Source organism: Hoplias malabaricus, chromosome 7 (genome assembly GCF_029633855.1).
Source record: "Hoplias malabaricus isolate fHopMal1 chromosome 7, fHopMal1.hap1, whole genome shotgun sequence".
Classification (NCBI taxonomy): domain Eukaryota; kingdom Metazoa; phylum Chordata; class Actinopteri; order Characiformes; family Erythrinidae; genus Hoplias; species Hoplias malabaricus.
This window is the reverse complement of record NC_089806.1, coordinates 4,195,072-4,204,693: the sequence shown is the minus strand read 5'-3', so window position 1 is coordinate 4,204,693 and position 9,622 is coordinate 4,195,072. Positions and strand designations below refer to the sequence as shown.

The 9,622-nt window shown below is 50.4% G+C and overlaps 18 non-coding genes across 18 annotated transcripts; all 18 read left to right on the top strand.

The window, feature by feature from the left end:
• Positions 1-3,517: 3,517 nt before the first annotated feature.
• Positions 3,518-3,589, top strand: trnah-gug (transfer RNA histidin (anticodon GUG)). The gene has a single exon. It is a non-coding gene; the product is annotated as a tRNA-His (tRNA).
• Positions 3,590-3,954: 365 nt separating this feature from the next.
• Positions 3,955-4,026, top strand: trnae-uuc (transfer RNA glutamic acid (anticodon UUC)). Its single transcript has one exon. It is a non-coding gene; the product is annotated as a tRNA-Glu (tRNA).
• Positions 4,027-4,212: 186 nt separating this feature from the next.
• On the top strand, positions 4,213-4,285 carry trnar-acg (transfer RNA arginine (anticodon ACG)). Its single transcript has one exon. It is a non-coding gene; the product is annotated as a tRNA-Arg (tRNA).
• A 172-nt stretch (positions 4,286-4,457) lies between these two features.
• On the top strand, positions 4,458-4,530 carry trnam-cau (transfer RNA methionine (anticodon CAU)). The gene has a single exon. It is a non-coding gene; the product is annotated as a tRNA-Met (tRNA).
• Positions 4,531-4,895: 365 nt separating this feature from the next.
• Positions 4,896-4,967, top strand: trnah-gug (transfer RNA histidin (anticodon GUG)). The gene has a single exon. It is a non-coding gene; the product is annotated as a tRNA-His (tRNA).
• Positions 4,968-5,332: 365 nt separating this feature from the next.
• Positions 5,333-5,404, top strand: trnae-uuc (transfer RNA glutamic acid (anticodon UUC)). The gene has a single exon. It is a non-coding gene; the product is annotated as a tRNA-Glu (tRNA).
• Positions 5,405-5,590: 186 nt separating this feature from the next.
• On the top strand, positions 5,591-5,663 carry trnar-acg (transfer RNA arginine (anticodon ACG)). The gene has a single exon. It is a non-coding gene; the product is annotated as a tRNA-Arg (tRNA).
• A 172-nt stretch (positions 5,664-5,835) lies between these two features.
• Positions 5,836-5,908, top strand: trnam-cau (transfer RNA methionine (anticodon CAU)). The gene has a single exon. It is a non-coding gene; the product is annotated as a tRNA-Met (tRNA).
• A 365-nt stretch (positions 5,909-6,273) lies between these two features.
• On the top strand, positions 6,274-6,345 carry trnah-gug (transfer RNA histidin (anticodon GUG)). Its single transcript has one exon. It is a non-coding gene; the product is annotated as a tRNA-His (tRNA).
• Positions 6,346-6,710: 365 nt separating this feature from the next.
• trnae-uuc (transfer RNA glutamic acid (anticodon UUC)) lies at positions 6,711-6,782 on the top strand. The gene has a single exon. It is a non-coding gene; the product is annotated as a tRNA-Glu (tRNA).
• Positions 6,783-6,968: 186 nt separating this feature from the next.
• On the top strand, positions 6,969-7,041 carry trnar-acg (transfer RNA arginine (anticodon ACG)). The gene has a single exon. It is a non-coding gene; the product is annotated as a tRNA-Arg (tRNA).
• Positions 7,042-7,213: 172 nt separating this feature from the next.
• trnam-cau (transfer RNA methionine (anticodon CAU)) lies at positions 7,214-7,286 on the top strand. Its single transcript has one exon. It is a non-coding gene; the product is annotated as a tRNA-Met (tRNA).
• A 365-nt stretch (positions 7,287-7,651) lies between these two features.
• On the top strand, positions 7,652-7,723 carry trnah-gug (transfer RNA histidin (anticodon GUG)). The gene has a single exon. It is a non-coding gene; the product is annotated as a tRNA-His (tRNA).
• Positions 7,724-8,088: 365 nt separating this feature from the next.
• On the top strand, positions 8,089-8,160 carry trnae-uuc (transfer RNA glutamic acid (anticodon UUC)). The gene has a single exon. It is a non-coding gene; the product is annotated as a tRNA-Glu (tRNA).
• Positions 8,161-8,346: 186 nt separating this feature from the next.
• Positions 8,347-8,419, top strand: trnar-acg (transfer RNA arginine (anticodon ACG)). Its single transcript has one exon. It is a non-coding gene; the product is annotated as a tRNA-Arg (tRNA).
• A 172-nt stretch (positions 8,420-8,591) lies between these two features.
• trnam-cau (transfer RNA methionine (anticodon CAU)) lies at positions 8,592-8,664 on the top strand. The gene has a single exon. It is a non-coding gene; the product is annotated as a tRNA-Met (tRNA).
• Positions 8,665-9,029: 365 nt separating this feature from the next.
• Positions 9,030-9,101, top strand: trnah-gug (transfer RNA histidin (anticodon GUG)). Its single transcript has one exon. It is a non-coding gene; the product is annotated as a tRNA-His (tRNA).
• A 365-nt stretch (positions 9,102-9,466) lies between these two features.
• On the top strand, positions 9,467-9,538 carry trnae-uuc (transfer RNA glutamic acid (anticodon UUC)). Its single transcript has one exon. It is a non-coding gene; the product is annotated as a tRNA-Glu (tRNA).
• The last annotated feature ends 84 nt before the right edge of the window (positions 9,539-9,622 follow it).

Sequence of the window (9,622 nt, the reverse complement as noted above, 5' to 3'; positions counted from 1 at the left end):
TTTGGAGGATTATAAATTGGCCATTTCAGCTCTTGAGATAGAGGACCTCACTGTGGCAGAAGATGAGGGCTTTGTGGAGACACTGGACTTTGAAGATTTAACTGTCCCAACCCTTGAAATGCCTGAGCAGTCTAATGTTCCACCTGCTCTGATGACACCATCTGCTGTCCCTTCTACTTCTGATGCACCTTCTGCGTTTGGTGGCCCATGTGGTGTTTCCACTGCTACTTCCACCATTATCAGGCTTGATCCTCCTGCTTTTGCCACCACAAGTGTAGCTTCTGCATCACCACATGCTCCTGCTAACCTTATGCCTGATACCTTGTTCTCTCCACCTGCTGCTTCATCAGTCATCTCTTCACTTGCACACAGCTGTAAGACCTCTAATGATGCTTCATTAGACACAAGCTATGAATAAATCATTTGATGTCTTAATTCACCACTTAATCATTTTTACTTTCTCTTTAATTTTCCTGTAACTGTAGGTCCACTGAAGCATGATCCAGAGTCCGGCGAACCATCTTCTGATCTGGTGTCTTCCGTTAAGCAGGAGGTAAGATTTTATTATAGTTCACTGACTTCTAATTGTGTTGATTTGTTTCAAATATACATTAGTTGTGGCATATAGTAACTCATTGTGGTTATTCAATTAGGACTCTGGGCCTGACAACGTTGCTGGTTATGGAGCTGTTCAGGATTTGGCAGACTACTTGGTTAGCTTGAAAGACCATGTTCTCTCATTGTCACGGGAAGAGTCAAGCCATATCGTCACACTTTGGCAGGCTCTTAGTGACTATGACAAGGAGCGCACAGTATATTCTCCTCATCATCAGGCCACTTTGAATAAGGGGCATTTCAGGTCCACAAAAAAAGTGGTAGCTCCTGGTGTGGAGTCAACAAAACGGTGAGTTTTTATACTCAACTGTACTTATTACTGCTGTTGGAATCTGTAAACCTGCAAATATCTAAGTATACTGTATTTTTGCTCCTTCTCAGGTGCTTTCTTGGTGCAAGCAGCCCTGCACAGTGGCCAGACTGCAACAGGGTTGTGGAGGCTATATTTGTGAAGCTGTGTATGGCTTTTCCACACCCAAAATGTGTTAACAGTGTCAGGTTTGGAAGGTGGACCCTCATCACTCGTTCTTACAAGCACATCAGAGAGTGCATCTTGAGCAACGCCCATGTGATGCAGGACACCACCATCCAGCTGCCTGAAGTTAAAACAGACACAGTCTCAGAGTGGTGAGTCAATCTGTTATCATATATGACAAATAATTCAATGAAATCTCATTACATCTAACACATTTAAAAATGTTCCTTATATTAAAAGGCCTTAATTATAATATGCCTGTGCATAAACAAATCTTGCAGTGTGTTTCAGTGGCAAGTGGATTTATTTTTGTAAAATGATGTAATGAATTGTTTGACTAGTCCAGTAGACTTCACAAATTGCCCTCTTTCTTATTAATTGCTGTATGTGTTTTAGGTACTTCAGACGCACTCGATCACAGGAGTCCAATGTGCTTCAAGGCATAAGGTATCCTGAAGCACCTGTGGCAGGTCGTTTACTACAGCGCTCCACACCCCAGACTGAAATGATAAAAGCTCACCCATCCACAAACAACCCCCATGTATGCAAAGACCAAAAGACTCCTGACCATTGGATCAATGGCCTCTACATCTGCTGGCCTACAGCCTCCTCAGCAGCATCACCCCCCCGAAGCTCCCCAGTTCACTTCCTCTACACTCTCTGCTTGTCTAGTGTCAGTCACTTCAGGCCAGGTGATTCTTCTGACCAGCCCATGTCCAGTCAGTCACAGCCAAGTCCAAGCACAGAGACTGCAACCTATTCTGTCTGCCACTGCCTGCTTGGCTCCAACTTGTTCATCTCAAGTGACACCATCAGCAACACACATGCCAGATGTGCCATACACAACACAGCAGTATCGCAAAAGAAAGATGGAGAAGGAGAAATCTGGCATAAAAACTCGCAATTATGTTCGCCAGAAGACCTTAATTTCCTGCAAAAAATGCCAAAAAGAGAGGAAGCCCCCTACACATCAACAGTATTTTAGCAATTGGTACTGTGAAGAAACTGCCACCGTGTCACTGGAGGAATGGAAAGCAGTGCTGGTAGCACGAGGCTATGGAAAAAGCAAAGCCCCTAAAGAAAAAACCTCCTAATTTCACTCACTAACACCTGCTTTTATCCCTGATTCACTTATGTTTGTTTACATTTATAATACAGAGTAACGTTTAATAGATTTTTCATTGCATTACTAATTCAATTATTTGTAGCCTATTATATATATTTAAAATTTTCATAGCCCTTTAATTATAACATTGTGCATTTATTATATTAATTCTTTAATGCTATATATTTTTTATATATATATATAAATAGTTATTCTATTTTATGATATTGTAGTTTATACATTTCCATATAAATTTCCTACAATTAGTTTACCACAGTATTTATTGTATATATTCATATATAATTTAACTATGCTATACTAAACTCTTCAAGTAATTACATTGGTTTAATCTGTTGGAATGGGACATTTTGTTATTGACTAAATTGTTTTAACATTTATATAAAATAGCTAGCTGGGTGATGGTGAAATGGTGCACGTCTCAGGCATCACAATTAACTTAATGGTCCATTCCATTTGATGACCCTAGAGTACATAGATGTCTTAAATGCTACTTTTGCCACTGTTTTTAATGCTTGATTGTGGAACAAACACATTTATTTTGTACATTTAATGTTTCTTAAAATAAAAGGCTTTATTTTGTATATTAACCGTTTTTTAATGTTTTTCTTGCTTATTTTTTTTTCTTTCACAAATTCAATAAATAAAAAAAGAAAGACACGTGCAGGTAGAATGAACAAAACTGTCCTTTTTCCTTAAAGGGTAAATTCGACTTGAATGTTTTCGGATCATTTTGTTGAATCTTTTGTTTGTATTTATTTCCTGTCGAAATACAACTCGCACCATGCAGGAATCGAACACGCTCCAGAGGAGGCATTCGTGGTTACTTTTGCTATTAATAGCACCAAAACCATAATTCACACATGCTGCTATGTGTTGGATGTGTAATATGTCAGTCACTTAATCTGAAGGTTGTGAGTTCGATCCTCACACGGGGCAGTGCCGTTTTTAAATACTAGTAGGGTGCCGTTCAGCTCACGCCATCTTTCCTTTTGCTGCTACGCGCCCCTTAAGCTAATCTCTAAACCACCCTGCCACCACGTGCAAATCATGAGTTCCCTGCACATCTGTTCTGATTTGGATTACGAGCCGCGGTGGCGGTAAATTCCCAGTGCCACGGAAGACTCGCGTCTTGGTAGATGGTTACGGCGCACCGTCATGGCTGCCGTTTGATGTGAAATGCCAAGTCCACAAAGGGGAAGGGAAGAGCGTTCTGTCTGTTTGCCAAGGAAATGCCTTCTTGTCAGCAGGGAAGCATTCCACCAAGGAAGGGAGGAGGCCGGGTGCGGCTTGAGCGGTGGTGCGCCGTGATCGTATAGTGGTTAGTACTCTGCGTTGTGGCCGCAGCAACCCCGGTTCGAATCCGGGTCACGGCAGGCTCTCGCTGCGAGCGGGTAGTGCTCGCCTTCGGGACCAGCAGCCGCTCTTTTGTGCGGCTGGCAGGCCTGGCCTTCATCCAAAGCCCTCTTGCAGACATAGAGTGGGCCAGCCAGCGCTGCAAATGGAAATGCACCTGTCTTATGGAGCGGAGAGCTCAAGGATGTTTTCTGTCCACGCGCAGGATTAGGACTCCTTGGACGCTGGGCCTGGCAAGAGGCACTCAAGCAGTTTTCGCATCCGCCTGTTCCATCAGGATGAAGGGTGCAAAGCTCCAGTTGGCCTCAGGAGGACAGCAGGGAGAGACGGGAGAAGAAGAAGGTAACAAATTGGTCATGGTGGCCAGCCAAGGGCAGTGCAAGCTTCCCATATGGTCTAGCGGTTAGGATTCCTGGTTTTCACCCAGGCGGCCCGGGTTCGACTCCCGGTATGGGAATGGACTTAAGCTTTGAGCGAAGTGTTTCGAGTCTGTACAGAAGCGGGGTGGGTGCTTTTGCTGTGCGGCTTGGACGTCGCGTACAGACAAAGTTTTAGGAGGCGCTCTGCTTCTCCCTCCCCAAGTGAGGCGTGGCCGTTGTCTCCCTTACGTAAAGCAAATGCCACGCGGAGAGACCAGAGCAAGGGGCCAGTGGCGCAATGGATAACGCGTCTGACTACGGATCAGAAGATTCTAGGTTCGACTCCTGGCTGGCTCGCACCTTTTGCTTTGTGCGTTTGGTGGTTGATAAGCACTTTAGCGCTTGTGAAGTCAGGGTGCAAAGAAAGTGTGGAACCTGTAAAGAACAGTCCTGAAATGCGGGCGTTGGCGAAAACCTGAGACAGGCAACTGACAACGGGCTGACTTTGGAGAATCTCAGCTCCTTGGTGGCCTCGTTAGCGCAGTAGGTAGCGCGTCAGTCTCATAATCTGAAGGTCGTGAGTTCGATCCTCACACGGGGCAGCGCCGTTTTTAAATACTAGTAGGGTGCCGTTCAGCTCACGCCATCTTTCCTTTTGCTGCTACGCGCCCCTTAAGCTAATCTCTAAACCACCCTGCCACCACGTGCAAATCATGAGTTCCCTGCACATCTGTTCTGATTTGGAATACGAGCCGCGGTGGCGGTAAATTCCCAGTGCCACGGAAGACTCGCGTCTTGGTAGATGGTTACGGCGCACCGTCATGGCTGCCGTTTGATGTGAAATGCCAAGTCCACAAAGGGGAAGGGAAGAGCGTTCTGTCTGTTTGCCAAGGAAATGCCTTCTTGTCAGCAGGGAAGCATTCCACCAAGGAAGGGAGGAGGCCAGGTGCGGCTTGAGCGGTGGCGCGCCGTGATCGTATAGTGGATAGTACTCTGCGTTGTGGCCGCAGCAACCCCGGTTCGAATCCGGGTCACGGCAGGCTCTCGCTGCGAGCGGGTAGTGCTCGCCATCGGGACCAGCAGCCGCTCTTTTGTGCGGCTGGCAGGCCTGGCCTTCATCCAAAGCCCTCTTGCAGACATAGAGTGGGCCAGCCAGCGCTGCAAATGGAAATGCACCTGTCTTATGGAGCGGAGAGCTCAAGGATGTTTTCTGTCCACGCGCAGGATTAGGACTCCTTGGACGCTGGGCCTGGCAAGAGGCACTCAAGCAGTTTTCGCATCCGCCTGTTCCATCAGGATGAAGGGTGCAAAGCTCCAGTTGGCCTCAGGAGGACAGCAGGGAGAGACGGGAGAAGAAGAAGGTAACAAATTGGTCATGGTGGCCAGCCGAGGGCAGTGCAAGCTTCCCATATGGTCTAGCGGTTAGGATTCCTGGTTTTCACCCAGACGGCCCGGGTTCGACTCCCGGTATGGGAATGGACTTAAGCTTTGAGCGAAGTGTTCCGAGCCTGTACAGAAGCGGGGTTGGTGCTTTTGCAGCGCGGCTTGGACGTCACGTACAGACAAAGTTTTAGGAGGCGCTCTGCTTCTCCCTCCCCAAGTGAGGCGTGGCCGTTGTCTCCCTTACGTAAAGCAAATGCCACGCGGAGAGACCAGAGCAAGGGGCCAGTGGCGCAATGGATAACGCGTCTGACTACGGATCAGAAGATTCTAGGTTCGACTCCTGGCTGGCTCGCACTTTTTGCTTTGTGCGTTTGGTGGTTGATAAGCACTTTAGCGCTTGTGAAGTCAGGGTGCAAAGAAAGTGTGGAACCTGTAAAGAACAGTCCTGAAATGCGGGCGTTGGCGAAAACCTGAGACAGGCAACTGACAACGGGCTGACTTTGGAGAATCTCAGCTCCTTGGTGGCCTCGTTAGCGCAGTAGGTAGCGCGTCAGTCTCATAATCTGAAGGTCGTGAGTTCGATCCTCACACGGGGCAGCGCCGTTTTTAAATACTAGTAGGGTGCCGTTCAGCTCACGCCATCTTTCCTTTTGCTGCTACGCGCCCCTTAAGCTAATCTCTAAACCACCCTGCCACCACGTGCAAATCATGAGTTCCCTGCACATCTGTTCTGATTTGGAATACGAGCCGCGGTGGCGGTAAATTCCCAGTGCCACGGAAGACTCGCGTCTTGGTAGATGGTTACGGCGCACCGTCATGGCTGCCGTTTGATGTGAAATGCCAAGTCCACAAAGGGGAAGGGAAGAGCGTTCTGTCTGTTTGCCAAGGAAATGCCTTCTTGTCAGCAGGGAAGCATTCCACCAAGGAAGGGAGGAGGCCAGGTGCGGCTTGAGCGGTGGCGCGCCGTGATCGTATAGTGGTTAGTACTCTGCGTTGTGGCCGCAGCAACCCCGGTTCGAATCCGGGTCACGGCAGGCTCTCGCTGCAAGCGGCTAGTGCTCGCCTTCGGGACCAGCAGCCGCTCTTTTGTGCGGCTGGCAGGCCTGGCCTTCATCCAAAGCCCTCTTGCAGACATAGAGTGGGCCAGCCAGCGCTGCAAATGGAAATGCACCTGTCTTATGGAGCGGAGAGCTCAAGGATGTTTTCTGTCCACGCGCAGGATTAGGACTCCTTGGACGCTGGGCCTGGCAAGAGGCACTCAAGCAGTTTTCGCATCCGCCTGTTCCATCAGGATGAAGGGTGCAAAGCTCCAGTTGGCCTCAGGAGGACAGCAGGGAGAGATGGGAGAAGAAGAAGGTAACAAATTGGTCATGGTGGCCAGCCAAGGGCAGTGCAAGCTTCCCATATGGTCTAGCGGTTAGGATTCCTGGTTTTCACCCAGGCGGCCCGGGTTCGACTCCCGGTATGGGAATGGACTTAAGCTTTGAGCGAAGTGTTTCGAGTCTGTACAGAAGCGGGGTGGGTGCTTTTGCTGTGCGGCTTGGACGTCGCGTACAGACAAAGTTTTAGGAGGCGCTCTGCTTCTCCCTCCCCAAGTGAGGCGTGGCCGTTGTCTCCCTTACGTAAAGCAAATGCCACGCGGAGAGACCAGAGCAAGGGGCCAGTGGCGCAATGGATAACGCGTCTGACTACGGATCAGAAGATTCTAGGTTCGACTCCTGGCTGGCTCGCACCTTTTGCTTTGTGCGTTTGGTGGTTGATAAGCACTTTAGCGCTTGTGAAGTCAGGGTGCAAAGAAAGTGTGGAACCTGTAAAGAACAGTCCTGAAATGCGGGCGTTGGCGAAAACCTGAGACAGGCAACTGACAACGGGCTGACTTTGGAGAATCTCAGCTCCTTGGTGGCCTCGTTAGCGCAGTAGGTAGCGCGTCAGTCTCATAATCTGAAGGTCGTGAGTTCGATCCTCACACGGGGCAGCGCCGTTTTTAAATACTAGTAGGGTGCCGTTCAGCTCACGCCATCTTTCCTTTTGCTGCTACGCGCCCCTTAAGCTAATCTCTAAACCACCCTGCCACCACGTGCAAATCATGAGTTCCCTGCACATCTGTTCTGATTTGGAATACGAGCCGCGGTGGCGGTAAATTCCCAGTGCCACGGAAGACTCGCGTCTTGGTAGATGGTTACGGCGCACCGTCATGGCTGCCGTTTGATGTGAAATGCCAAGTCCACAAAGGGGAAGGGAAGAGCGTTCTGTCTGTTTGCCAAGGAAATGCCTTCTTGTCAGCAGGGAAGCATTCCACCAAGGAAGGGAGGAGGCCAGGTGCGGCTTGAGCGGTGGCGCGCCGTGATCGTATAGTGGATAGTACTCTGCGTTGTGGCCGCAGCAACCCCGGTTCGAATCCGGGTCACGGCAGGCTCTTGCTGCGAGCGGGTAGTGCTCGCCATCGGGACCAGCAGCCGCTCTTTTGTGCGGCTGGCAGGCCTGGCCTTCATCCAAAGCCCTCTTGCAGACATAGAGTGGGCCAGCCAGCGCTGCAAATGGAAATGCACCTGTCTTATGGAGCGGAGAGCTCAAGGATGTTTTCTGTCCACGCGCAGGATTAGGACTCCTTGGACGCTGGGCCTGGCAAGAGGCACTCAAGCAGTTTTCGCATCCGCCTGTTCCATCAGGATGAAGGGTGCAAAGCTCCAGTTGGCCTCAGGAGGACAGCAGGGAGAGACGGGAGAAGAAGAAGGTAACAAATTGGTCATGGTGGCCAGCCGAGGGCAGTGCAAGCTTCCCATATGGTCTAGCGGTTAGGATTCCTGGTTTTCACCCAGACGGCCCGGGTTCGACTCCCGGTATGGGAATGGACTTAAGCTTTGAGCGAAGTGTTCCGAGCCTGTACAGAAGCGGGGTTGGTGCTTTTGCAGCGCGGCTTGGACGTCACGTACAGACAAAGTTTTAGGAGGCGCTCTGCTTCTCCCTCCCCAAGTGAGGCGTGGCCGTTGTCTCCCTTACGTAAAGCAAATGCCACGCGGAGAGACCAGAGCAAGGGGCCAGTGGCGCAATGGATAACGCGTCTGACTACGGATCAGAAGATTCTAGGTTCGACTCCTGGCTGGCTCGCACTTTTTGCTTTGTGCGTTTGGTGGTTGATAAGCACTTTAGCGCTTGTGAAGTCAGGGTGCAAAGAAAGTGTGGAACCTGTAAAGAACAGTCCTGAAATGCGGGCGTTGGCGAAAACCTGAGACAGGCAACTGACAACGGGCTGACTTTGGAGAATCTCAGCTCCTTGGTGGCCTCGTTAGCGCAGTAGGTAGCGCGTCAGTCTCATAATCTGAAGGTCGTGAGTTCGATCCTCACACGGGGCAGCGCCGTTTTTAAATACTAGTAGGGTGCCGTTCAGCTCACGCCATCTTTCCTTTTGCTGCTACGCGCCCCTTAAGCTAATCTCTAAACCACCCTGCCACCACGTGCAAATCATGAGTTCCCTGCACATCTGTTCTGATTTGGAATACGAGCCGCGGTGGCGGTAAATTCCCAGTGCCACGGAAGACTCGCGTCTTGGTAGATGGTTACGGCGCACCGTCATGGCTGCCGTTTGATGTGAAATGCCAAGTCCACAAAGGGGAAGGGAAGAGCGTTCTGTCTGTTTGCCAAGGAAATGCCTTCTTGTCAGCAGGGAAGCATTCCACCAAGGAAGGGAGGAGGCCAGGTGCGGCTTGAGCGGTGGCGCGCCGTGATCGTATAGTGGTTAGTACTCTGCGTTGTGGCCGCAGCAACCCCGGTTCGAATCCGGGTCACGGCAGGCTCTCGCTGCAAGCGGCTAGTGCTCGCCTTCGGGACCAGCAGCCGCTCTTTTGTGCGGCTGGCAGGCCTGGCCTTCATCCAAAGCCCTCTTGCAGACATAGAGTGGGCCAGCCAGCGCTGCAAATGGAAATGCACCTGTCTTATGGAGCGGAGAGCTCAAGGATGTTTTCTGTCCACGCGCAGGATTAGGACTCCTTGGACGCTGGGCCTGGCAAGAGGCACTCAAGCAGTTTTCGCATCCGCCTGTTCCATCAGGATGAAGGGTGCAAAGCTCCAGTTGGCCTCAGGAGGACAGCAGGGAGAGATGGGAGAAGAAGAAGGTAACAAATTGGTCATGGTGGCCAGCCGAGGGCAGTGCAAGCTTCCCATATGGTCTAGCGGTTAGGATTCCTGGTTTTCACCCAGGCGGCCCGGGTTCGACTCCCGGTATGGGAATGGACTTAAGCTTTGAGCGAAGTGTTCCGAGCCTGTACAGAAGCGGGGTTGGTGCTTTTGCAGCGCGGCTTGGACGTCACGTAC